Genomic DNA, 27335 nt, shown 5'->3' with positions numbered 1-27335 from the left:
GGTCGGCGGTTCGAATCCCCGCAACGGGGTGAGCTCCCGTTGTTCGGTCCCTGCTCCTGCCAACCTAGCAGTTCGAAAGCACGTCAAAGTGCAAGTAGATAAATAGGTACCGCTCCAGCGGGAAGGTAAACGGTGTTTCGTGCGCTGCTCTGGTTCGCCAGAAGCGGCTTAGTCATGCTGGCCACATGACCCGGAAGCTGTACGCCGGCTCCCTCGGCCAATAAAGCGAGATGAGTGCCGCAACCCAAGAGTCGGTCACGACTGGACCGAATGGTCAGGGGTCCCTTTACCTTTACTAAAACATTTTTGTTTAGGCAAGCCTATTCAGACATATAAGATTTACATGTTGTTGTTGTTGTTGTTTTCAATAATTTAGTATTTTAAAATATCTGTTTTCATCCATAATTCCATTATATATTTTCTTAGTGACTTTCTTACAATCGAGCGGTATATAAATTTTGTTGGTTAATTGGGAAGCACTGTGAGATACAGGAAAGGGAACTATCTGACATTTCCAAAACTAAGCTGCTTCCTGTCCCAGAGCAAAGTCCTTCATTTTTGAAGAAAGTCCCTTCCTCCTGTTTGGCGAAATTCCCCTTAGCTTCTGGTCTAGACCAAAAGTTAATCTTTTTAGTAGATCTATTTCTAGGCTATACCACTTCAAACTGCATGTGGTGTCCCTTATATACAGTGGAACCTTGGTTGCTGAACGCTTCAGAAGTCGAACGTTTCGGTTTTCAAACACCGACAACCCGAAAGTGTATGCTTCCATTTTCAAATGTGCCTCAGAAGTCAAACGGCTTCCAAGGCACATTTTTCTATATTTTTCCCTATGGATTTTGCCAACTGGAAATTGCACCTTGGTTGTTGAACAGTTCGAAAGTCGAACCGTCTTCCAGAAAGGATTACGTTTGACAGCCGAGGTTCCACTGTATACGAGATCATTTGCAGACAATTAGTCCATAGTTGCAGTTTGAAGTAATACAGTTTAGGGCGTTTCAACACAGGTTCTTTCTTTTCGCATATAGACAGTAAAATTCCTTTATCTGCTCCCCGCCCTCCACTTTTGAGGATTGAAACAGAAACTTGCCTGTGGCAACTCTGGGCTGCCATCTGTTCCTCATTACTCATCATAGACCTTTCTGTTGGTACCCAACATTCCTCCTGTCAAACTTCCTACCTGCCTGGACTAAAGGCACTAGCTTCCAACACAACATCCCATTTCTGGCCTCTCTCTCTCTCTCTCTCTATATATATATATATATACAGTGGAACCTCGGGTTACGTACCGTCCTCCTTACGAACGCTTTCGGTAACGAGCTCTGCTAACCTGGAAGTAGGTGTTCTGGGTAGCAAACTTTGCCCCAGGATGCGATCAGAAGTCACGTGCTAGTGGCGCGGCAGCACCGGGTGACCCCATTAGTGAAAGTGCGCCTCAGGTTATGAACGGTTTTGGGTTAAGAATGGACCTCCAAAACGAATTAAGTTCATAAACGGAGGTACCACTGAATATATATTATTTTATTTTATTCATTAAATTTATATACTGCCTTTCCTCTGCAGACCTCAGAGAGGTTCGCAAAATAAAAATGCAACATAAAAGTACAAAATACATGAGAGAAACAAGAACAAAACACACACAAACCAAGAAAAAGAAAACCTCAATACCCCCCCTGTAATGGTTCTAGGGGTTGCTCGTGTGTAAGCTTGTCCCAACGTCTGGCTGGGTTGCCTGAGTGAATCTTTCCTGTCCAGGCAGCCACTCGCCCGTGACTGTCTCAATCGCTGGCAGAATCTGTCAGTGGGCGTTTCTTAAACTTCTTCCAGCAAAGAAGCTCTTTGACGCCTAGTCTCCTTCTACTCTCTCTGCGCGAAAGCCTTCTGTGCAAGGAGGGCGTGGGCAGCGGAGGACCCCTTCTCTCCCCGCTGGTCCCCAGCAAGGAGTCAGGGGATCGCCTCACCGATTCCCCCATCTCCCCCCCTTCTCCACTGGTGCTACGCTGATTCTCTTCCCCAGAAGATGGGCTGACTCTCCCACTCCCGGGACGCTCTCTGGGATCCCTTCGGAGCTTGCTGTCTCCCTCGGACACTGATGGCAGTTCCCTGACACCCCCTTCCTGTCAACACCTTCCCAGGGGTGGACTTTGCTAATCTTTGGTAATACAGTCATACCTCGGGTTACAGACGCTTCAGGTTGCATTTTTTGGTGTTACAAAATGCCAAAACCCAGAAGTACCAGAACGGGCTACTTCCGGGTTTCGGTGGTTGCGCGTGTGCAGAAGCACCGAATCGCAACTCTCACACGTGCTCAGACGCGCCGTTGCGGGTTGCGAATGTGCATCCCACACGGATCACATTCCCAACCCGAGCATCCGCTGGTGCCCAAATTTGGTGCCCCCAAATATGGATCTTCTAAATTTTGCATGCCCTCGGCAGTGAAACTGAATTTTGCACTGACTTGATTCAAGTTTTTCACTAACATGATTCATATACCGGTAAGTCACTGAGCTACGCTGGGAACGTCGTTGTAAACGTTTCTTTCTCTGCTGGTGCTGCATCCAGCTGCAACCTAAAATTTAGACCCTGCTTCATGCTGCCTTTGTATGGATAGTATATTTCCCCTTCCCATGTGGTCAAGAATATCTAGCCTAGACCATGATCGCTAGCAGACAGGCTACTTACGACTAGCTTTTCCTCCCTGGGAACGGGGACTGAGCAACAGCTGACTTGTTTCCTATAAGAGAAGAGAAAAGGCTAATTCCATAATTGTGATTAAATTGAAAACTTACTGCAGCTCCACATCATTCCAAGTCTTTGTTCTGAAGAAGGCACATAATGCTGAGACAAGAGGAAATCCTGCTGTTAAAAAGGTTTTTCCCTTTCCCTGTATAGGGTATTCACTTGGGGGGAATGCAGCTGGTGACCCCTTCTTATGTACAGTTAATGCTAGATGGATTCTCCCTGTGTTTCTTGTCAGTTAGCCATGCTAGCTAAGCCAGCTTTCCTTTATAATACGTCCTGCTAATGTAAAGCAGCTGCCGTATTATTCACCGTTCACTATCTAACTGAGTGTTCAGTTTGGATGGCATCTGTCATGAGTCCGCAGGCTAAGAACAGTCCCTCTTTTGAATGCATTGCTGTATACCGGTTGTGTACGTGTGGACACACAAATAAAACAAGTGTGTGTCTGGGCAAGCGCCCAAGGATAAAGCTGACGTTAGCAAGTGGCCTTTTGCTGACGACGTAATGGGGCAGAGCTTTTGACAGAGGCATTTCTAACCATCCCCTTTTTAAGAACGTGTTGAGAAAAGCAGCTTTATAAAAGGAAAAGGTCATTCATGATTCTTCCCTAGATTCCATTACCCCATATTGCAGTGGCTTAAGAAATTCCCAGGACCACCTCGTAGCAAGTCAGTCTTAAGAGCATAAACAGGACTGGAGCAATTTGTTTTACAATTTAGAATACTCATTTTTACATCCTTAAAATATCAGTGACTTCTCTTCTTCTCTTTCCGTGGTTCCTTTTGCATATCATAAATCCCTGCGTATTTTACAAAAACTAAGCCATTCAGTATTCCATTATTACATCCGTCAAAACTTATTTACGCAGTTGAATTTGCCTTCATGCTGCCAACGTTTTCAAGTGTAAACAATTTCCCCCCATATATTCAATAAACGTTTTCCAATCTTCTTTAAACATATGTTCTTCTTGTTCTGTTATTCTATCTGTTAGGTCTACAAGCTGTGCATATTCTGTCAGCTTAAGTTGCCGTTCTTCTTTGGTTGGGACCTCGCTCGTTTTCCATTTTGGGGCTAACAATACACGGGCCACAGTAGTGGCATACTTAAATAACCATTTATTGACACCTGAGAATTTCAGTCTGAGTTATCCCCAACAAAAAGGACTCTGATTTTGTTTTTTTGGGAAAGTACTTTTAAACATTTTTTTCAATTCATTATGGATTGTTTCCCAGTACTCTTTTACCCTTTTACCATTTGAAAAAAGGAATGGAACTGTTTTTGTGTAATGCAATGTTGGTTGTTACTGTATGTTTCATTTTGTATTGTGGTTCGATTTTCGCTTTTGATGCTGTATTGTTAGCTGCCCTGGACTCTTACGAGAGGAAAGGCGGGGTCTAAAAAATCATACCCTCCAACATTTCTCTGATGAAAAAGGGATCTCCTATTGCATAATCATAATCATAATAATTTTATTTATTTATACCCTGCCCATTTGACTGGGTTGCCCCAGCTACTCTGGGCAGCTTCCAACATATATAAAAACATGATAAAACATTAAACAACTTCCCTATGCAGGGCTGCCTTCAGATGTCTTCTAAAGGTTGTATAGTTTCTCATCTTTGAGGCTTTGGGGTCGCATAACTCCAAACACTCCAACATTGGTGGTGTGGGAGCAGGTTGCGTGTGTAGGTCCCCAAGCCACCCCTCAAATAACTTCACACATAACACGTAATTTAGTTTTGGTTTTGGGGCACTATTTTGGTCACAACTTTATTAAAATACAAAATCAGTGAGTGGTTGTTTAGACATTGGTTATGACTATTTCCCCCCCCCTCCCCCGCCTGGGACAGAACTGACATCCCGAGGTCCGATCGGTAGCCAGTAGAAGGGAAAGTCAAACTTGGGGGTCATTTGAGCTAAGCATCGGACCCACGCCGCTCACCCCAGCAGCTCCCCGAAAGCTTGCCGGCCTGGTCCTATGACAAGGATTCCCATGACAGGGATTGAGCGGCCCTGGTCCCATGACAGGGATTGGACGAAATTGTGGCAAGCCCCAGGATTCCTTTAACGGAATTCCCTTCAGCGCAATAGGAGGGGCAGGCACAGCCTATCCTGACCCCTCCACCACCAGCATATTATAACCAATGCCTAACCACAACCTTACAAGTTGTGACGAATTGCTGAGTAGTAGGCAAAAACCAAATGGCACAGCCAATCACCAAATGGCAAAATTCCTACTAGGCCCCTGCGCCAAGGCAGACGACCCCTTGACAGGCAAAGCAAGGTCAACCGGAAAAGAGGGCAGGCGGGCGGGTGATCCGATGCACTCTGCAAAGAGAAAGAGAAACCAGAGTGCACCAATATTTAAAGACTATGGTCCCACCCACCCAATTTGCAACATACAATTTGCCCCAGCAACCCGATTATCCAATCACAATGCCAGGCAACAACTATTAACCTGCCTGGCAACAAGAGGCCTGGCGGGTGGCCCACAACGCAACACGTGCTCTCATTTATTGGAGAACACGCTTTTCCAGACTAGCCGCCTGAGAAACAGTTTCTATTCAAATGCGATTTTGGTTTTAAACACAGTGCAAGGTAGTCTCTATGGGAGTATATTGTATTTAATTATGGGGTATCAGAGTTTTTAGGGGGCTAACCAGGCTGGGATAGCAGGCTTGTTGGTTTCTGAATGTCTGGTGTAGATTTTCAATATCGTTGTTCTGTACAGGACAATGACAGTAAAGATTATCGTATCGTATCATATTTCTCCAATGAAAATAAAGGTAAAGGTAAAGGGACCCCTGACCATTAGGTCCAGTCATGGACGACTCTGGGGTTGCAGCACTCATCTTGCTTTATTGGCCGAGGGAGCCGGCGTACAGCTTCCGGGTCATGTGGCCAGCATGACTAAGCCGCGGCGAACCAGAGCAGCACACGGAAACGCCGTTTACCTTCCCGCCAGAGTGGTACCTATTTATCTACTTGCACTTTGATGTGCTTTTAAACTGCTAGGTTGGCAGGAGCAGGGACAGAGCAACAGAAGCTCACCCCGTTGCGGGGATTCGAACTGCCGAACTTCTGATCGGCAAGTCCTAGGCTCTGTGGTTTAACCCACAGCGCCACCCGTGTCCCATAGCTTGTTTAGCTTATACATAAATCTGGCACTGGATATGTATCTGTCGGTCTGTTTCAGCAAGTACACAGTCCCAACTGGATCGTGACAACAATACCTTCCTCAGCTTAGAATGCTTTTCTTAGCAGGAGCAAAGAATGCCCCAATATACCAAGGCCCCAATATACTCTCAATTTCCTGTAATTTTCTTTCTGTTTGTGGAAGTACACTGATATTAATAGGAAATTCTGTGTTTGACTTCAAAGGATTTTCACTCAGATCCCTAAAGCGGAGACCAAAGGCTGGCTTAAATTATTACAGAGAACAATATACAAAACCTATTGATACCAGGCTAGTATAGTCATAAGTAGATGTATTTTTATTATTATTATCTGGGAACCTGTCTTGGTTTTTTGATTGTTTTAAAAAGCAAGTATTACTTTTATAACTGCAGCCTTGCCTGCTTTGAGCTGCAGAGATGGACGGAAAAAAGGCTAACTAAAATACGTTAATAATCCAGATATGGTACAAATGATACAGGATTCTACAATTTCTCCTCACACTGAGAAAGTACAAGCAGTCCAGGAGTGAAGGCGGCAGGTTCTGCATTAGAAAGTAATCTGAGAAAGAAAATAAGCAGATTTTCAGTCCTGATCTTAATATTCAAGAATTCTAACCAGAACTTCTTACTAGGGTGGCACTGGTTATATCAAAACCTGAAGTTCCTTTTCAAAAATAAATAAATAAATCCAGAATTTGTGCGTTAACGTTGCGCGTCAGAAAACACGAAAGCATCCTCAACAGAATAAATATTTTCTCTCTCTACTTTCTAAGGGAGATGGGTCTTTTCAAATAACGATGTGTACTTTATATTTAATTTGTTGTGTTTTTATTTTGAGCTAGAGTGGTGAGGCACTCCTGCAGTAAGAAAGCTTTAAAACAAAATTTAAAAAAAAGAACCTGAAAGGGGAAAAAAAGCCATTTTCTGCTTCCAAGCAAGCAAGATTTATTTATTTAGTAATCAAAAAAAATTACAGTCTTCAACTTTCTATTTTGTGCTGGTGTGATCCTTTTGAGTTATAAAATATTTTTTATGTTGCTCCAAGGAGCAAAAAGTTATTTTCTTCTGAGTTTTAGGCTGATGAGCTCCTGCAGAATAAAGCAATAACAAGAACCATCTTCAAAGGGATGAAAATTTTCCCCTCCCCCACAGAGATGTAGGGAACTTTCGTTCTGTGCAAGGGCAAAAATGCATGGCCAGCATTCCAAAAAATTCCTTCCTTGCTGAAAGACAACTGGGGAGGAAGCCAAGACACAACAGAAGGGTGGGAATAATGGAGTGGTACTGGGGACGCGGGTGGCACTGTGGTTAAAAGCCTCAGCGCCTAGGACTTGCCGATCGTATGGTCGGCGGTTCGAATCCCCGCGGCGGGGTGCGCTCCCGTCGCTCGGTCCCAGCGCCTGCCAACCTAGCAGTTCGAAAGCACTCCCGGGTGCAAGTAGATAAATAGGGACCGCTTACTAGCGGGAAGGTAAACGGCGTTCTGTGTGCGGCTCTGACTCGCCAGAGCAGCGATGTCACGCTGGCCATGTGACCCGGAAGTGTCTCCGGACAGCGCTGGCCCCCGGCCTCTTTGAGTGAGATGGGCGCACAACCCTAGAGTCTGTCAAGACTGGCCCGTACGGGCAGGGGTATCTTTATCTTTACCTTTACTGGGAGAAAACCATTGGGTCCATAGCAGTAACAAAAAGCAACAACTATACAATCACTGTGTAAGAAAGAGAATTGCAGACAAAGCATTGTTGCTTGTTTGAAATGATATTTTTGGCCCGACCTCCAAACAACAATCTATTTCACTAGTTATTGTTGTGGTTGTTATTATTTCTTCAGACCCTCCAAGTGTCCCTATTTTCCAGGGACAGTCACAGATTTACACAAGCCTTCCCGGTTTCTGATTTGATCCCGGAATGTCACGCTTTTCTTTAGGACGTCCCTATTTTCATTGGAGGGACGCAGATGGCGCTGTGGGTTAAACCACAGAGCCTAGGACTTGCCAATCAGAAGGTCGGTGGTTCGAATCCCTGTGACGGGGTGAGCTCCCGTTGCTCGGTCCCTGTTCCTGCCAACCTAGCAGTTTGAAAGCACATCAAAGTGCAAGTAGATAAATAGGTACCTCTGGCGGGGAGGTAAACGGCGTTTCCGTGTGCTGCTCTGGTTCGCCAGAAGCGGCTTAGTCATGCTGGCCACATGACCCGGAAGCAGTGGCGTAGCGTGGGGGGTGCAGGGGGTGCCGGCCGCACCGGGCGCAACATCTGGGGGGGGCGCGCTCACACTCGCAGCTCTCTATCACTACCTGGCTCACTCACTCTCTCTCACTGCAGTGCTGGCTGTGCGAATCCGATCCGAGCTGCCGGGTCGCCGCCCACTGTGGAGGGGAGGGTGCCAGGCGTGCGGTGCGGTGCGGAGAGAGAGCGAGGGACTATCTGGGGGAGGGGCAGTGCAGGGGGGGGCGCAAATTACTTGCCTTGCCCCGAGTTAGGGGGCGCAAATTACTTGCCTTGCCCTGGGTGCTGACAACCCACACTACGTCACTGCCCGGAAGCTGACTCCTTGCTTCCTGACTCTTGGCTTCCGGACTCCTGGCTTCAGGACCCCCGTTCCTGCTCCCACCCCGCCATCTTGCCCCCGGTTCTGACGTCCCCTGCCAGAACTTCGATTGCCCATGAACCAGACCGTGACACCTTGACATTGTCAGCACCACGCTCTAACCAACTGAGCTATCCATTGCCTTGTATGGGGAACTACGCCTATAGTTGAGAGAGAGAGAGAGAGAGGAAAAAATCAGGTGGGGGTGGAACTACATGTGCCCAATCCAATATCTGACCCCAAATGCATATAACCCTTTGTAAAAAGTGATGCACCCACAAAGCTTCATCTGCTCCCTGCATGCTCTGCTGGATTGGAACCACTGAATATGGATGTCCGCATCTGCACACCCCCATGGAACCTAAAATAGCTAAGAATTAGTAATCTTCTTCGTGCATTTGTGGGGATTGCTTTACAGATTTCACACATAGATTTGGTTACTTTATAATCTTAGCCCTGTCCCTCGCTGTGGCATTAATTTCCTCCCTTGCTTATCTTTTCGTCTTCAAGAACTGCATAAAACACAGTAATTGTGTAGTTCTTCACTAGTAGGGGAGATGCAGACGGCATGACAATTTCCTCTCATGATGCCTTGTTTACATCCAGCCTCATAACTCTCTTTTTCTCCCCTTTCCTCTTTTGCAAGTAAGATTTAAATGTTGATAAATAACATCTTTAAAAATGATCACATGTTTTGCTATTTGATCTCCTCTCAGCCATTCCCGGCGTCAAATCTGTATAGTATGGCCCAAATATATGGTCTGTCAACAGGTTTTTGACAGAAACACTTTTGTAACATACTCCGTTTTGTCAGTTCCCAATTAAGGTTACTGAAAGAAGACGAATCATGCTAGTTTGTGTTAAAGGCCAAGGAGTTTATTGTGCATCTGGCACTGATCCAGACCTCAAAAAAAAGTAAAATGGAGGAAAAGAAGCCTGAGAACTGCATTATTTTTCCATAACGTGTCAAAAGGTTCTGTGCTTACTTTGGACTCAGAAAGGAGCTCTTTGTGCATTTAATGAGCAATTAATTCCAGCTTCAGGATGTTGAGTTTCAAGTAGGTTAGGCTCCCAAAACCACAAACGTTTGTATTGGATCGTGTTTTTTGAAAAGGGGGCATTCCAGCTCTGGGAGAGTAAAAGCATTCCTGTCTTCTCAGGCAATGGGGGATATGACAAGTTTATGTGATCCTGGAAGCCACTGCCGACCCGCCCTATGAATTCAAGTGTTTCTGAAAGCCATCTGGCTGGCAAAGTCAATTGGGCCGTTCTTACTCTTTTCCCTACTTCTTAGCACCTTTTAAGAAAACCTTGGTTTTAAAAATGTGCCGTGGTGTTATCCCTTTCACACAACTGCCTTATGACTTAAAGGTAAAGGTACCCCTGCCCGTACGGGCCAGTCTTGACAGACTCTAGGGTTGTGCGCTCATCTCACTCTAGAGGCCGGGAGCCAGCGCTGTCCGCAGACACTTCCGGGTCACATGGCCAGCGTGACAAGCTGCATCTGGCGAGCCAGCGCAGCACACGGAAACGCCGTTTACCTTCCCGCTAGTAAGCGGTCCCTATTTATCTACTTGCCCCCCCCCCAGGGGTGCTTTCGAACTGCTAGGTTGGCAGGCGCTGGGACCGAACAACGGGAGCGCACCCCGCCACGGGGATTCAAACCGCCGACCTTTCGATCGGCAAGTCCTAGGTGCTGAGGCTTTTACCCACAGCGCCACCCAGGTCCCGCCTTATGACTTGCGTTGCCCCAAAATGATGTCCTTTCCTGGCAGCAAAGAGAAGACGTTAAGTTTTTCTCAAGGTTTTTTTTTTCTTTTTCTTTTTTAAAAAAATAATATTTATTAGAGGTTTAATAGTTACAGAAAAAAGAAAAAAGAAACAATAAATAATTTAACAGACAATGCATCGAAAATAAAAATAAAAACAAAAAAACAATACAGCAAAACAACAACAAAAAAGAAAAACAAAACAAATTTAAAAACACATCCAATATTTCCATATCTTTACCTTTCATTTACTTGTTTCATCGACGACCTCACACCTCCCTTTTTTGTATTCTAGTTCAATTAGCTATTTCAGCAAATCCTTTCCATCTTTCTCAATTTTTTGTTCTATAATTTATCTTAACACAATGTAACTTTTAATTTTCCACTTTGACCCATTAACAATCAGTTTTTGCTTAATTCTTTATAACATTTCTGCTAAAACCATATAACTTCATTCCAGCATTCTTCTAAAATTCATTAATTTTGCAATATTTCTGTAAATATACTTTGAATTTTTTCCAATCTTCTTCCACCGACTCTTCTCCCTGGTCTCGGATTCTGCCAGTCATTTCCGCCAATTCCACGTAGTCCATCAGCTTCATCTCTAGGTTCTTTGTGGAGCTGTTGGGTAGCTGATGTTAACGCTTGTTTGGTTGACGCGGGTGGGCATTGAATGTTCCTAGAAGAACACACTTACCTCTCCGTACAGGAGAGCTGAGACCAGTGTTCAGCCTGGCGGGGAAAAGAGGAAATGCTTAGATAATGGCAGGTGCGAGAGAGAAATTGTTATGTACTGAGTTGAATAGGATCCAAAAGGCAGCAGTCTGATTGGTCCTGGAACAATAGGATTCAGAATGCAGCACTCTGATTGACGAGTATATTTCAGAAATGAAGTCAGTATTTTTGCAGCTGTTACCACAAAACAAGTGTGTGGAATGGACCAGGTACAGTGGTACCTCAGGTTAAGTACTTAATTCGTTCCGCAGGTCCGTTCTTAACCTGAAACTGTTCTTAACCTGAAGCACCACTTTAGCTAATGGGGCCTCCTCCTGCTGCCGCACCTCCGGAGCCCGATTTCTGTTCTTATCCTGAAGCAAAGTTCTTAACCTGAAGCACTATTTCTGGGTTACTGGAGTGTGCAACCTGAAGCGTATGTAACCTGAAGCGTATGTAACCCGAGGTACCACTGTACTGTTGTTTGGGGAAAGCCAGTTCTACTTTCTTAAACCGTACTGGGTATCTGCCTCCTCTCGTCTCCTGGGCTCCATATGCATAGTGTTAACTAAACAGACAGTACAGAACTCCCTTAAGTCTTCAGTGCCCTCAGGGCTAACACCAAGGTTGGCACCACGGGGCAGCTTCCAAGGCCCCAGTGACTTGGCAGGGCCCACTGGCGCCAACCTCCTGACCAGCTGCTGCCGAGAAGTAGCAGCAGCGAATTCCTATCCTTCCTCCCCAGTCCTGAGTACTCCTTGCAGTCAGGGCTGGCCCAATAAATTTTGGCACCTGAGGCAAACCACAGAACGGCAGCTCCAACCTGCCAGGGAAGAAGGATTGAGTGAAGACCAACATTGGGAACCAAGGGGGAATCAAACCAACCCTGTCAGATGGTTGAAATGGTAAACCAAAGGCCATCGCAGGGGCAAAAGAGGCCCGCTCTGTATCACGAAGGACAGGTGCAAAGCCCGGGAGACCCTACTATTTCCTCCCTAGGGTTAGGAGGAAGTGCCTCTTACTCATCAAAAGACTGCTGTAGAGACAGCATTGAGTTGGTTGTCAAGACGGCAGCAGATCTGGCCTCCAAGCAGTCTGCCATAGCTGCAGTGGGCAATGCATTTCTTTTGGCTGGATGTGCTGCCCCTGTGTATCCTGCCACCTGAGGCAGTCTCCTCACCTTGCCTCATGGGTGGGCCGGCCCTGCTTGCAGTACTGCTGTTGCTCACTTGCTTGCCAGCTCTTCTTGGCCATACGGAAGCCTAGTAAGAACCCACGTTAACGTCATGTGTGTAGTCATATTTAGCACATCTCTTTCATTTTTGTTTTGATTTTATAAGCAACCAGGGGTTGGGGGATTATGAGTATCAGGACCATGATGAACTTTGCTTGACCCTTGACCCTTTCTCCCCTCCTGACAGATCTCCTCCTCTTAGTTGCTATTTGCTGTGGGAAGCAAATTGCTCCAGCAGGTACTTTGACAAAGACCAGCAGGGGGAGATTTTTATCAGGATCAGAGTACAGGGGAAGGGTTAATTCCCTCCCCCTGTGATGAAGACCTGATCCAGGCCAGTACTGTCTTCCCCACAGCTCCTAGATCCCTAAAACAGCTGTGCTGAAAGGGACCCCACATTTCGTCCTTAATTATTTACGGATTACTTCTTAACTATTTCCTCCCATCCACCAATTGTGCCCACAGATCAATACGGCTTTTTCTTCTTCTTTTGCTCTGTACTCAAAGCTTTGTAATGAGTTCTGTCCGTCCCCTTTCACTTGACAAGGGAGAACAAAGTCACTGACCACAAGAGAGACCAATCAAGGTCAACCGACTTCCACAGGCTCCACATCAGCAAGTACCACTCTATTGTATGCTCAGCACTCGGATACAGCCAAGTCTGGCTAATGAGCCATCAAGCTCAATGTTTTCTACTTTGCCACTGCATGTACATTTGCACGGATAGGTGAGCCCCTAAGAATCTGTGCATTTGCAGGCCAGCACCCAAAGCTTTCTGATACCTGCTGCTGCCATCCGTGAAGCTCAGTATTACAGTGGTACCTTGGTTTCTGAACTTAAACCGTTCCGGAACTCCGTTCTTAAACCAAGCGTTCTTAAACCAAGGCGTGCTTTCCCATAGCAGCAAGGGACTCAATTTACAAATGGAACACACTCAACAGGAAGCGGAACATGTTCTGCTTCCAAGGCAAAGTTCACAAACCAAAACACTTACTTCCGGGTTTGCAGCGTTCTTAATCCAAGTTGTTTATAAACGAAGCTGTTCTTAAACCAAGGTACCACTGTTAACATAGCTGAAGCACCCGTTTCCATATATTCCAAACTTGGAATTGGCCTTCCATGTGGAAAAGAGCACACGAATCACAGCAATTCTGAAGGGTGGGTGGGCTTCTGACATTAAGTCTTTCTGAAGATGAACAAGACGTCGCATTCCTAATATTTCTCGATTTGAGCCTTCACTCGCCTGCTTGAAACGCACTCCCAAATTACAGCTCTGTTCTTGACATCCAGCATGCTAGTGCCATTTATGCCAAAGGATAAAGTACAGTTTCTTCTGACATCTAAATGTGTTTGTTAAGAAAAGAAAAGTAGAATTCCTCTTAAAAGTTTGACAACCACATCCCTCCCGCCCCACCCCCAAGAAGTAAGATTATTTTTTGATAACTTTGCAAAAGCTACCCCAACTTTTCTGATGCCAGGAAAGAAAAACAGAAAGAGGAAGTCAACATCACACTCTTCTGATAATGTTGTCGGTGCAAGCATTTCACCTTGCCAGAAGGAACAATATTCCCCCCTTCCCCTATGCTTTGTTCCAGCCAATTTTAGGGGCATCGTGAAGCAGAAGAGGAAGGGAAGCCTTTCTGCACAAGCGGAAGGCCTTCTGCAGGGCTTCTGCTGATTCATTCATCCATCCATCCATCATTATATTTGCATGCCGCCTTTCCATAATTAAAACAATGCTCAAGGCGGCTTACAACATGACAAGAATTACATAATTACCAACATAACGAAAAGCATTGTTGTTGTTTAGTCGTTCAGTTGTGTCCAACTCTTTGTGACCCCATGGACCACAGCACGCCAGGCACTCCTGTCTTCCACTGCCTCCCGCAGTTTGGTCAAACTCATGCTGGTAGCTTCGAGAACACTGTCCAGCCATCTCGAACTCTGCCTTCCCCTTCTCCTTGTGCCCTCCATCTTTCCCAACATCAGGGTCTTTTCCAGGGAGTCTTCTCTTCTCATGAGGTGGCCAAAGTATTGGAGCCTCACCTTCAGGATCCGTCCTTCCAGTGAGCACTCAGGGCTGATTTCCTTCAGAATGGAGAGGTCTGATCTTCTTGCAGTCCAGCACCAGAATTCAAGAGCATCAATTATTTGGCGATCAGCCTTCTTTATGGTCCAGCTCTCACTTCCATACATCACTACTGGGAAAACCATAGCTTTAACTATATGGACAAAAAGCATAAACAATAAATAAAACACATCAAAAAGTACACAGCCAAATGGAAAACAATTTCCACAGAAATCATAAAATCTAAAACTAAGAATACAGCATTAATATCTTTTTTTAAAAAAAGATATAATTTTTATTAAATTTTACACAATTTTCCAACACAACATAACAAATCCTTGGCTATCACAGCCTAAGACTTCCTTCAACCCCTTCTAATGGTTTTCTAAATTCCTTTCTGGTTACGCATTTTATTACTATGCTTCTTGTTGTAAATCCATTCTTACATCAGCTAGTCTTAGTCCTTTTCACAGTAATTTGAATAATCCTCCTTACAAAACTTCTTGCAACCCTACAAGCGATGTTAAGTCATTACAATTGTGTTTCAAATTTCCTCCAGTCCTTTAGGAAAGTCTGGTCCTGCTGGTTTCAAATTTTCCCTGTAAGTCTTGCCAGCTCAGCATAGTCCATCAGTTTTATTTTCTGTTTCCTTTTGTTGGTATTTCTTCTTGCTTCCATCTTTGGGCTAGTAATATTCTTGCTGCAGTAGTTGCATATAAAAAGAATACAGCATTAATATCAATCACAATTCAAAATGACATAGCTAAAAAATAAAAGCAATTTAAACAAAAAACAAAACAAAAACATCCCGCTGGAGCGGTACCTATTTATCTGCTTGCACTGGCGTGCTTTCAAACTGCTAGGTTGGCAGGAGCAGGGGCCGAGCAACAGGAGCTCACCCCATCACGGGGATCCTGAACCGCCGACCTTCTGATTGGCAAGCCCAAGAGGCTCAGTGGTTTAGACCACAATGCCATCCGTATCCCTTGACTGTATGTTAGGTAAAGGTAAAGGGACCCCTGACGATTCGGTCCAGTCATGACCGACTCTGGGGTTGCAGCGCTCATCTCGCTTTATTGGCCGAGGGAGCCGGCATACAGCTTCCAGGTCATGTGGCAAGCATGACTAAGCCGCTTCTGGCGAACCACAGCAGCGCACAGAAACACCGTTTACCTTCCCGCCGGTGCGGTACCTATTTATCTACTTGCACTTTGACGTGCTTTCGAACTGCTAGGTTGGCAGGAGCAGGGACTGAGCAATAGGAGCTCACCCCGTCATGGGGATTCAAACCGCCGACCTTCTGATCAACAAGCCCAAGAGGCTCAGTGGTTTAGACCACCTCGCCACCCGCGACCCTTGACTGTATGTTAGACTCAGATAAAATGAGGTGCTACAGAGCATCAGCTCTGGTGACACAGTTAGGTGTCAAGGACAGGGATCGACCTCTTATTTCATGTTTAAAATGTGAGTGTTTATCGCGTATCCTTTCCTAACTCCTTGGAATAAGTCAGGCCATAAATTTTCATTGGTAATAGTCCCGTGGCTGATAAAATATATCACCACTAAAGGTGTTCTGAAATTGCCCGGCTGCTTGTTAATCTGCCGTTAGAGCTCCTGTGCTTGTTTAACTTCAAGGCTTTAAAGTGTGTTGGCTGCATGGTTGTCAACTTGCAGCAAAGTCTAAAGAGTGTGAGGTTTCATTCTCTCCCCACCCCCCCCACCCCACTTTCACAGCAAAGATGTGAAAATGAAAACGTATTGCTGGGTGTTGTAGAAGGCAATTATCTGTGAATATAAAAAGGCTTTTTAACAAACAAGTGGCATTGTTATAATTATTTTAAATGAAAAATAAAGTCAGTGGCTCAGACACCTAGAGATTGTGTGGATAACTTTATTAGTTCCCACTTCGACGTCTGCAGTGCAGATGCTAATCTAATAAGAATGCATTAAAGTACAGAGCAAAAGAGGGCAGAAGAAAACTTCATTTGCTAAATCAACCCCTGGCATTACACAAACTTAGCTCTTCTGGAAAAAGTCAAAGTCTCTTCTTCTTTTTGTCCTCCTCTTTTTTGTGATATCCTGCCCATGACTTCACTACCTGCTGAAATTTTGAAAAATGGTAGCCTGACCCCACCTTTATTTTTTTTTTTATGGAAATGTGATTTAAATAATTAAAAGGTGTTCTACCCAACCAATGGTTTGTGTTAAAAGCATTCGCTCGGGTTCTCGGGCAATTCCATTTTGTTCGTATTTCTAATTTCAAAAATCTTTTTCGATGTCCCTGTGCACTTGAATAAATTGGATTTTTTAAAAGAAATCCGCGCTTTCAGTTTTTCCAGAAAGAGAGAGAGGTTGACTATCTTAGAGGCCTAAGTACCTGTGCTTTAACAACACAACCTCGTTTAAAGTACGGGCTATGATATTAAGCTTTTATTTGTAGGGTTTTGTGTCAAGGGCATATTCATCGTATTTAGTGTGACTCTGCAGCCACATTTAATGTACAATCTTAGCAAGTTAGCACATCCACATTTTATTTTCCCAGTGTTCTTACAATGTTGTAAGACAGTGCAGCTGCTTTGCACATTCATTGGACCTGAATTCTGGAAATCATTGGAATCTCCTAACAATTTTTTATTATTATTATTATTTGAAGGAGGCCTCTGGTAAAGGACCCCTGGATGGTTAAGTCCAGTCAAAGGCAACTATGGGGTTACGGCACTCATCTTGCTTTCAGGCTGAGAGAGCCAGCATTTGTCCACAGACAGCTTTCTGGATCATGTGGCCAGCATGACTAAACTGCTTCTGGCGCAGTGGGACACTGTGACAGAAACCACAGCGCATGGAAACACCGTTTACCTTCCCGCCACAGCGGTACCTATTTATCTACTTGCACTGGCGTGCTTTCAAACTGCTAGGTGGGCAGGAGCAGGGACCGAGCAAAGGGAGCTCACCCCATCGCGGGGATTCGAACCACTGACCTTCCAACCGGCAAGCCCAAGAGGCTCAGTGGTTTAGACCACAGCGCCACCCGCATCCGTATATTTGTGTACACTCTCGCAGCTGTATATAAAGCCATTGTATACTGAGTCAAGCCAATCTTGTTTGCTATGATTGGCAGTGGCTCCACCTTTTCTTGCTGAACATGGCAAGGGTTGAACCCAGGACAGGACAAGATTGGCCATCACAAGGCTGGGCGCTGGCTTAGTTGAGACCCAGTGTTTCTATCACTCCCTTTCCCTTGGCCACTGAGGCAGCAGAAAAAGCCACAATGCTTTGATAGACCATGTCCCAGTTGGTGTTCTTATTTGCTGTTCTGGACCAGTTTGTGAGGCTTAGGCAGCATGAGTCACAATATTAATATAATCTTAACAGCCAGCAGGTCTGTTTTGGGGGACTGGAGCCAGCATGGCTTGTCCATCTGTAGTATTTACACATTTTGTTCTGTCCTGCTGGGTCGAGCTGCCGTTGCTTCATCATATTACACGGTTGCGAAATCGAAAGGTACTCTGCCGCCACTAAGAAACGAGGCACCTGGGCTTTGCTCACCATGGAAAGATAATGAGTGCTAGCCCTGTCCACGACTATTAAGGTCATGGCAAAATCATTTATCCTAAACCCCACCACAACCACCCCCCAAAAAGCATTGTGTGATCTTAAGTAAATCAAATCATTCCAGGGGATCACAGTCATAGCAAATAAAACCTTTGGGGAAGAAGTTCTAGGATGTTATAATTGGGTATGGTGGAGCCGTAAATAGAACAAGTAGGCTGTTGAGAATCCAAGGCTCATTGATTTCAATAAGTGTGTGTCATTATCGCTGGATTGCTCCCCTTGGCTGCCGTCCACCATCTCCAGTCATTTGCAGACCATTTCCTCCTTACACGAGTGAATGAGAAACCCATTCATCCGTGGGGCTTCAGGTCCCCACTATGAAATTTGGTTTAGTACTGGAAGTGATTACAGCATTTTTTGGGTTGGTTGTTGTTGTTTTTTGGTTAATTACATTTTTACTCTGCTCTCCTGTTTTAGTTGGTTGAGTGGCACAGTGAGATGGTAGGAAGGGAAAGAGTCCCGGGCACATTTTCTCCTTCCCATTTGTCCAACCATTCAAGGGTGCCCAAACTTTTTTCAAAGAGAGCCAGATCAGATTTGATGAAGTGAACATGCGTGAGGGCCGACCGAAGTTGGTTGTTGAGCTTTTTTTGGGATTGAAGCTGCTGAGCTTTTTTTAGGATTTTACCCCATACTGACACGGGGGCCGGATTACATCGACCAGTGGGCTGGATTAGGCCCCTGAAATGGCCTGCTGCAATGGCTATATAAAGGCTAAAAGGTAAAGGGACCCCTGACTGTTAGGTCCAGTTGCGGACGACTCTGGGGTTGTGGCGCTCATCTCGCTTTACAGGCAGAAGGAGCCGGCGTACAGCTTCCAGGTCATGTGGCCAACATGACTAAGCCACTTCTGGTGAACCAGAGCAGCGCACGGAAACGCCGTTTACTTTCCCGCCGGAGTGGTACCTATTTATCTACTTGCACTTTGATGTGCTTCCGAACTGCTAGGTTGGCAGGAGCAGGGACCGAGCAACGGGAGCTCACTCCCTCGCGGGGATTTGAACCCTCAACCTTCTGATCGGCAAGTCCTAGGCTCTGTGGTTTAACCCACAGCGCCACCCGCGTCTCAATATAAAGGCTAGTCATAGGCTAAAATGCCCCCTTCAGGAATTTGCTCAGCAGCTCAACACACAGACGGATAGATTTGCTGCTGACATTTGAGCAATTGTATTCCGGCTGAATGTTGCAGGACAGTCACTTTTGAATTTTAATTGAAAAGTTCTGAAAACCATTCCAAAATCTGCCATGCTTTCAGTGATCTGCCTATGAATCATTCTTATTTGAATGTGTTTGTATGATACTTCTGCATATATATATTTTGCAGCATTTCCGCCTTTTCGAACAAAAACATAACTCATGGGGTACTTCAACAGAGTCTTGCCAAATTGTCTGTATTATGACAAGCAAACACGCATGTGTGAAAGCCCAAACCATGCTTGCAATATTTTAGCCTTTTCAAACAAAACCGCTTCCATTCTTTAGGTTTTCCAAATCCAAACAGGGTTTCTTGAGGAGTGGTTTTACCACTGCCTCCTGTTAAGTTGTGGGTTGACATAGCAGACGACACAGCAATTTCTCCAAAGCAGCTCTTTATTTTGTAAGCTGGAACAGAACTGACTGAGGAGCTCACTCAGCCTGCTTATATAGAGCTACAGAACAATTGTAACTGTTGCAACGTTCTAAAACTATCCAATCACTGAACGTCACTTTTCGATCCTTCATTTGCATAACTATCTACAGTATCCCCCTGCTGGCCCAGGGTGAGAACTTCAGTGCATAACACCTCCGTCAAGCAAGCAGGACACCACATGGCTCTTATTTTGGTGGCAAAAGACTGACATGCCAACTCCCCCCCCCCCCAATAGACATAATGGCTGTGGCCTTTAAGCAATTAATTCAAGATTCTGCACTTTTGGAACTAGGCAAAGTTCAAATAGTCAGATTCGTTTGCTTGGAGCTGGGGAAATGGAATTGAAAATATGCTTCTTGCATATATACATGCTTCTTGCATATATCTACATGCTCTTTGCATATGTCTACAAAGAGCCATCTTTAACTCAGATCAACCTGTTGAGACAGATGTAAATGTGTCCTTCATCCTATGAGCAATGGGTGAATTGTTTACTGTTTGGGTTCTGTGTACACATACTCACTGCACATGTACAGCTCTTGAACATGTCGCATTGGAGAGGACACACCTATGTGTGTGAAAGAAAAGCTGTTCTGTGAGAGCCAGTGTGGTGTAGTGGTTAAGAGTGGTGGACTCGTAATCTGGGGAACCAGGTTCGCGTCTCCACTCCTCCACATGCAGCTGCTGGGTGACCTTGGGCTAGTCACACTTCTCTGAAGTCTCTCAGCCCCACTCACCTCACAGAGTGTTTGTTGTGGGGGAGGAAGGGAAAGGAGAATGTTAGCCGCTTTGAGACTCCTGAAGGGGAGTGAAAGGCGGGATATCAAATCCAAACTCCTCCTCCTCCTCCTCTTCTTCTTCTTCTTCTTCTGTGTGTTTATGATCTTAAACATGTATGCAATAGACATGGAGGTTCTAATTTGGATGATTATTTTTTTTAAGCTATTGTGTCTTTGTACATACAGTGCCCCAACAAATCCTCAACTACAGAAAAAAACAGACAAGTGTAGGCCTTAGAGTTACCTCTTTCTATATTGCAGTGACTACGCATTGCTTCCATGTGCCATTTTAAGATTATTCTTTATTTTTTTAAACTAACTTACTGATTCAGAAACACAAAGCTCTGCGAGAGAGATGGGAAGTCATATTTTACACGACTGACCTGCCACTGTCCAAAATACACACCCAAGTATGTGAACATAGGAGTAGAAGGAAAAGTACACAACCAGTGAATTGGCTTTAACTTTTATCCTTCTAATATTCTCTGCTAATTTGTCAGGAAAATGCCTGCCAAGCCAGCAATTAAAGTGTACTTGGTCACCAAGATATTTATGTGGATTAATAGATCTCTCCTTCGAATGTTATGTACGTAAGTTTTGAAATAATAGCTATAATATATGGTGGCATGACCCCTCTTGAGTCTTACAAAAAAAAAAAAAAAAAAAATCAAGTTCTGTCATTTTAATGCAAATTGTACCTTTGGAAATGATGGCCTGAAAAGAAAAAGGTTTCCATGGTAACCTTATGGAACCACATATCCTGTTTATCATAACTTCTCCATGAAGCAAATTGCAGAGTGGAGAGCATGCTTTGATGTTAGCCGTATTTTCCTGCAGACCCCCTTCTAAACTTAAGGACAATTTAACTCACCCTCTTAAACTTTTTCCCCCCATTTATACATAAAGGAAGTGTGAGGGGTGTGTCTGTCTCTCTGTGTGTGGATGTGGATGGAGCCTTTTACAAAATTGCATTTGTATTGGCTGCCCCAGGCGTCATTCAGAACCATTAAATGATCGTTTCTACCGTATTTTTTGCTCTATAAGACTCACTTTTCCCCTCCTAAAAAGTAAGGGGAAATGTGTGTGCGTCTTATGGAGCGAATGCAGCCTGCACAGCTATCCCAGAAGCCAGAACAGCAAGAGGGATTGCTGCTTTCACTGCTCAGCGATCCCTCTTGCTGTTCTGGCTTCTGAGATTCAGAATATTTTATTACTTGTTTTCCTCCTCCAAAAACGATGTGCGTCTTGTGGTCTGGTGTGTCTTATAGAGCGAAAAATACGGTAAGTTTCCATTCCAGTTTGAATGGCAAGTCAGCCTCCTGAAAGAATAATAATAATAATATGAATATGAATAGCTATAACAGGCTCCTTCCATTACTTTCCTCCTCTTGTCCATCCCTGAAGCTCTTCAAAAGCTGTGGAGAGTTTTGTTTTCTTGTTGTTCCGCTTTGCGTGTTCAGACCGAGAATCCCCACCCCCCGCCCCCCGAAATAAATTCACACTTGACTCAAAATTTTGGTTTGCTTTTTGGCAGAATGTAGGCCACAACTTTAGGGTACGCAGGTGGCGCTGTGGGTTAAACCACAGAGCCTAGGACTTGCCGATTGGGAGGTCAGCGGTTCGAATCCCCACGACGGGGTGAGCTCCCGTTGCTCGATCCCAGCTCCTGCCAACCTAGCAGTTCGAAAGCATGTCAAAGTGCAAGTAAATAAATAGGTACCGCTCCAGCGGGAAGGTAAACGGCGTTTCCGTGCGCTGCTCTGGTTCGCCAGAAGCGGCTTAGTCATGCTGGCCACATGACCCGGAAGCTGTACGCTGGCTCCCTCGGCCAATAAAGCAAGATGAGCGCTGCAACCCCAGAGTCGGCCACGACTGGACCTGATGGTCAGGGGTCCCTTTACCTTTACCTTAGGCCACAACTTTATTGATTACAGAAAGTGACTGGTTGCATAGGCTCTGGTTCGACTAGCTCCCTGCCATGCAGGTAGCACTGACCCATGGTTCCAGCATAGGTCAGCCAAGGGTGAACACCTGGATTAACGTAAAGCTGGGAACGGGCTATCTCCGCCACCCAAATGTCCCCTTGGACTCAGGCACGGGCACAACTCCCTCTCAGGGGCTGACCAAACCATCGAGTCCCTGGATTCCTTTAACAGAATACCCTTCACATAGAGATGGCGAGAGTGTTCCTCCATCCCTATCAAATGAACCAGAGCCTATCCGCAACCTTACAAGGCGAAACCCAAATGCTAACAGCCAATCAACCAAGTGGGGGAAATTCCTGCTGTGCCCCTGTCCCAACGACAGGCGACACATGACGGCATAGCAAGGTCAAGCGCAAAGCCCTAAAAGTAGGGAGAGGTGGGCGGGTGTTCCGATGCACGAGCCGAAAGAGGAAGCTCTGGGTCACGAGAAGGGGCATAAATAGGTCCCTCGAACCATTTGGACTGCGTCCCATTGGCCAGATTGTACCCAGCTTCGAGGGACCTACCAATCGGGTGTTGTGGCTGACCAATCGTACCCGCCCACAACACAGGGTGTCGGTTTTCCAGGTCTCACTGCAATACGTGCCCTCTTTAAGGGAGGACCCAATTTGCTCAGTGCACAAAGATTGAGCTTGAAAGCTTCCCTGCTCAGTCTCTGAGCCTCTGATTTGTGGTGCTATCATAGGAGAGAAGTATATTGATTATGCGTCACATTCAGAGCCAACATTGGGAGTTGAAGAGTTGGCATCTGTGCCACCTACTAAGGCATAGTGTAGAAACTAGATTCTTGTACTTTCCCCGCATCTGGATATTAAGGTAAAGGTAAAGGGACCCCTGACCATTAGGTCCAGTCATGACCAACTCTGGGGTTGTGGCGCTCATCTCGCTTTATTGGCCGAGGGAGCCGGCGTACAGCTTCCGGGTCATGCGGCCAGCATGACTAAGCCGCTTCTGGCGAACCAGAGCAGCTCACGGAAACGCCGTTTACCTTCCCGCCAGAGTGGTACCTATTTATCTACTTGTACTCGACATGCTTTCGAACTGCTAGATTGGCAGGAGCAGGGACCGAGCAACGGGAGCTCACCCCGTCGCGGGGATTCAAACCGCCAACCTTCTGATCTGCAAGTCCTAGACTCTGTGGTTTAACCCACAGCACCACCCGCGTCCCTACTAAGCATAGTGTAGAAACTAGATTCTTGTAGTTTCCCCGCAACTGGATATTAACTTCTGGCTAAAAGAGAGCATAGTTACCCGTGTGTGTGTATATATATATATGTATATATGCTTTCGTTTATATATATATATATATATATATATATTGGGGTTGCAGCGCTCATCTCGCTTTATTGGCTGAGGGAGCCGGTGTACAGTTTCCGGGTCATGTGGCCAGCATGACTAAGCCACTTCTGGCGAACCAGAGCAGCGCACGGAAACGCCGATTACCTTCCCACTGGAGCGGTACCTATTTATCTACTTGCACTTTGAGGTGCTTTCAAACTGCTAGGTTGGCAGGAGCAGGGACCGAACAATGGGAGCTCACCTCGTCGCGGGGATTCGAACCGCCGACATACTGTTATGCTATTTATTTAGTTGTTTGGCTTATGCTGGTCTGTGGCCATAATAAAGTACTTGAATTGAGTATTTTTTTAATTTAAAAAAATGCACAGTAACTAAATGTTTAGAAAATAGCAGTATAGCCACGGAGTACACAATGTGCTCCTTCTGGGGCAGTTCTTCCGCCTTTGGTCCCCACTTTACAGCACTCAGCTCTCACCTGTGGCTCGTAGAAGTTGTCAGCATGCGACAGGGGTCACAATCCTGGGAATGGCTTTGATTGCCCGACTAAACCAGGTGAAGGTAGCCAATGGGTCTCAAACCCTCCATGAGTTAGGGACTTGCCCTGCATGTGAAGACAGACTTTGGCAAATTGAGCAGACGAGACCAAAGGGTCCAATGGTCAAGAAGGTGTTTTCTGCATGTCCTACAGTGGGAAGCAAGGGGCAGCTGGGGCTTGTCAGCCTGGGAAGGTAGCTCATCTAGGAGAAAGAAAAGGTTTATCCCAAACCTCTGCTGCCTTGGGGAAAATATTTGGGAGAAGAAAGGGCTAAGGAGCAAACAAATCCTTTTCCCATCACCATCCCTGGTGGGGAAAGGAAGTATCTGTGGGATTGAGTGTGGGTATGTATGAATATTTTTAAGGATTGTATGAAATGTATGGGACACAGGTGGCGCTGTGGGTTAAACCACAGAGCCTAGGACTTGCCGATCAGAAGGTCAGCGGTTCGAATCCCTGTGATGGGGTGAGCTTCCGTTGCTCGGTCCCTGCTCCTGCCAACCTAGCAGTTCGAAAGCCCGTTAAAGTGCAAGTAGATAAATAGGTACCGCTCCAGCGGGAAGATAAACGGCGTTTCCGCGTGCTGCTCTGGTTCGCCAGAAGCGGCTTAGTCGTGCTGGCCACATGACCCGGAAGCTGTACGCCGGCTCCCTCGGCCAATAAAGCGAGATGAGCACCGCAACCCCAGAGTCGGTCATGACTGGACCTAATGGTCAGGGGTCCCTTTACCTTTATGAAATGTATGTTTGTTTGTATATTTGTAATATTTATGTATTAATGTTGAATTATTTTAATAATAAAATATTTTTTAAAAATTAAAAAGGAGTAAACAAATCCAGAATGGAGTCTCTAAGCGAAAGCTGAGTTCAATTGAGCTCTGGCTGGAGGGGGGGAACATCCTTTGGATCCTGCCATTCTGTGAACATGACCAAGGACACACATGTATGCAAATATGGGTATTTATCATAGCATAGGGACGCGGGTGGCGCTGTGGGTTAAAGCCTCAGCGCCTAGGGCTTGCCGATCGAAAGGTTGGCGGTTCCAATCCCCGCGGCGGGGTGCGCTCCCGTTGTTCGGTCCCAGCGCCTGCCAACCTAGCAGTTCGAAAGCACTCTCGGGTGCAAGTAGATAAATATGGACCGCTTACTAGCGGGAAGGTAAACGGCGTTTCCGTGTGCTGCTCTGGCTTGCCAGAGCAGCGATGTCACGCTGGCCACGTGACCCGGAAGTGTCTTCGGACAGCGCTGGCCCCCGGCCTCTTGAGTGAGATGGGCACACAACCCTAGAGTCTGTCAAGACTGGCCCGTATGGGCAGGGGTACCTTTACCTTTATCATAGCATCAGCATATCCAGCCACTTGTAGTCAGGTATGGTAGCACAACAGAATCATGCTAGCTATTTTAAAAGTGGTAAAAGCTTCATCCTGAACAAATGAACAGGAAAAAAATTCGTGCCCTTTGCCCCCTCTCCCCCACCCCCATTTTGACTTCACTGCTGCCTTTTCTAAAGATCTTTTGCATGGCTTAGGCCAGACATAGGCAAACTCGGCCCTCCTGATGTTTTGGGACTACAACTCTCATCATCCCTAGCGAACAGGGCCAGTGGTCAGGGATGATGGGAATTACAGTCTCAAAGCATCTGCAGGGCCGAGTTTGCCTATGCCTGGCTTAGGCTGAACAGATTAGCCCCTGAGTAGCAGCACTGAGTGTGGAGAGCTCTGGTTAAAAAGCTAATGTGATAGGAGGAAATGCCTCACAAGAGCCTGGAAGTACAGATAACAATTCCAAATGTTAACAAGACAATGAGTTGTCTTGAAAGGGGAACAGTCTGTAATCTGAAAGCAGCAGTTATCTGGATAAATTGTATAGTCAACTAATTGCAGAAAAAGGAGGAGAGGAGACTGCAAGATCTTGGAGGAACAAAAGGCAGTTCATTCTCAGTCACAGGCAATGTCAAAAGGTTGGTTTTAATATTATGGATGTGCCAAAGGGGCAGATTGTCATGACTGTATTAGATAAACCATGTCCATCCAGTTCAAAAAAATAAACAAAAGCTGGCCATTCCGAGTGATTGCTGGTTTATAGATGCCTCGAAAGAGGCTCTCCTTCTTCAGTCTTTTCCATGTTCCATTAAGACCCTGAAATATTACTAATGTGGTCTGAAGAAAAGTGGGAATAGCATATGTGAGCTTTTCTGCTTCTTTGAAATACAAGCTTTGCCAGCCCTAAGCTGAAGGTGTCTACTGTTTGCTTTTCTAGTTTATCTCAGGGTTCGGTTGCAGTCGTGAGGGCCTCACCAATCTGGTGTGCATTTAAGACAATTAAGGGGTCAAATTAACAAAAACAAATTATTGGATTAATGGGAAGGAAAGCCACCCAGAGAGAAGGGCACGGAGGAGCCAATGATCTCATCCGTAATAGATAAAAGAAACAGAGGCAACCCATGAGATTCTTGACGCAGAAGCTTATTGAGCTCGAGACAGAATAGCCAGTGTGCTCAGGGTTTAGACGTTTACAGCGGCATATTGCCTGCACTTGCCCCAGCATTTGCTACATAATCTGTTAACCTCTGCATTTTATACGGAGTGATAACACCTAATTCTGAGTTGCTCTATTACTTAGATAAAGGACTTTGCAGAACTTGATAGACTGACAGGAAGGATTCGAAATCGATGAGATCAGAGATTTACAGAAGATTGGGAAAAGTTTACAGAGTATATGCATAATTTAAGTGAAAAACAAATAACGCTTGGAAGCTTTAACGAAGCTCTGTAAAAAAGAAATGCTAGAATTGGAGTGAAATAAGATTTAATATATAAATAATGGGTGAGATTTCAGAAATGTGTAAGAAATTAAGAAGGGAAGGAGTACCAGCCAAGTTGAGGGAAGTCAAAAAAAGAGAGATTGGATGTAAAAAAAATGTATGAATTGTATTAATTTGTTTTATTTGTAAATTGAATAAAAATTATTTTTAAAAAAGAAGAAGCTTATTGAGCTCCAGACAGAATAGCTAGTGTGCTCAGGGTTTAGACGTTTACAGCGGCATATTGCCTGCACTTGCCCCAGCGTTTGCTACATAATCTGTTAACCTCTGCATTTTATACGGAGTGATAACACCTAATTCTGAGTTGCTCTACTACTTAGATAAAGCAACTGATACACTTTTTGGCGCAGGTGTTTCTTTCTCTTATTTTTCTTGCCAGAAAT

General features: G+C 45.3%; 1 protein-coding gene and 1 long non-coding RNA gene across 3 annotated transcripts in view; one reads left to right on the top strand and one right to left on the bottom strand.

Moving 5' to 3' along the window:
- Nucleotides 1-10843, bottom strand: part of LOC310659675 — a 233052-nt gene extending 222209 nt beyond the window's left edge. Inside the window, exon 1 of the long non-coding RNA XR_014502927.1 lies at nucleotides 10646-10843. This is a non-coding gene — a long non-coding RNA (uncharacterized lncRNA). The remainder of the gene's footprint in view (nucleotides 1-10645) is intronic.
- PARD3B (par-3 family cell polarity regulator beta) overlaps nucleotides 1-27335 on the top strand; it is a 588896-nt gene that overhangs the window by 490275 nt on the left and 71286 nt on the right. The gene's annotated exons all lie outside the window — the stretch shown is intronic.

The sequence above is a fragment of the Podarcis tiliguerta genome, assembly GCF_965153285.1.
Source record: "Podarcis tiliguerta genome assembly, chromosome: 1".
Taxonomy (NCBI): Eukaryota; Metazoa; Chordata; class Lepidosauria; order Squamata; family Lacertidae; genus Podarcis; species Podarcis tiliguerta.
This window is presented reverse-complemented; position numbering and strand designations above follow the sequence as displayed.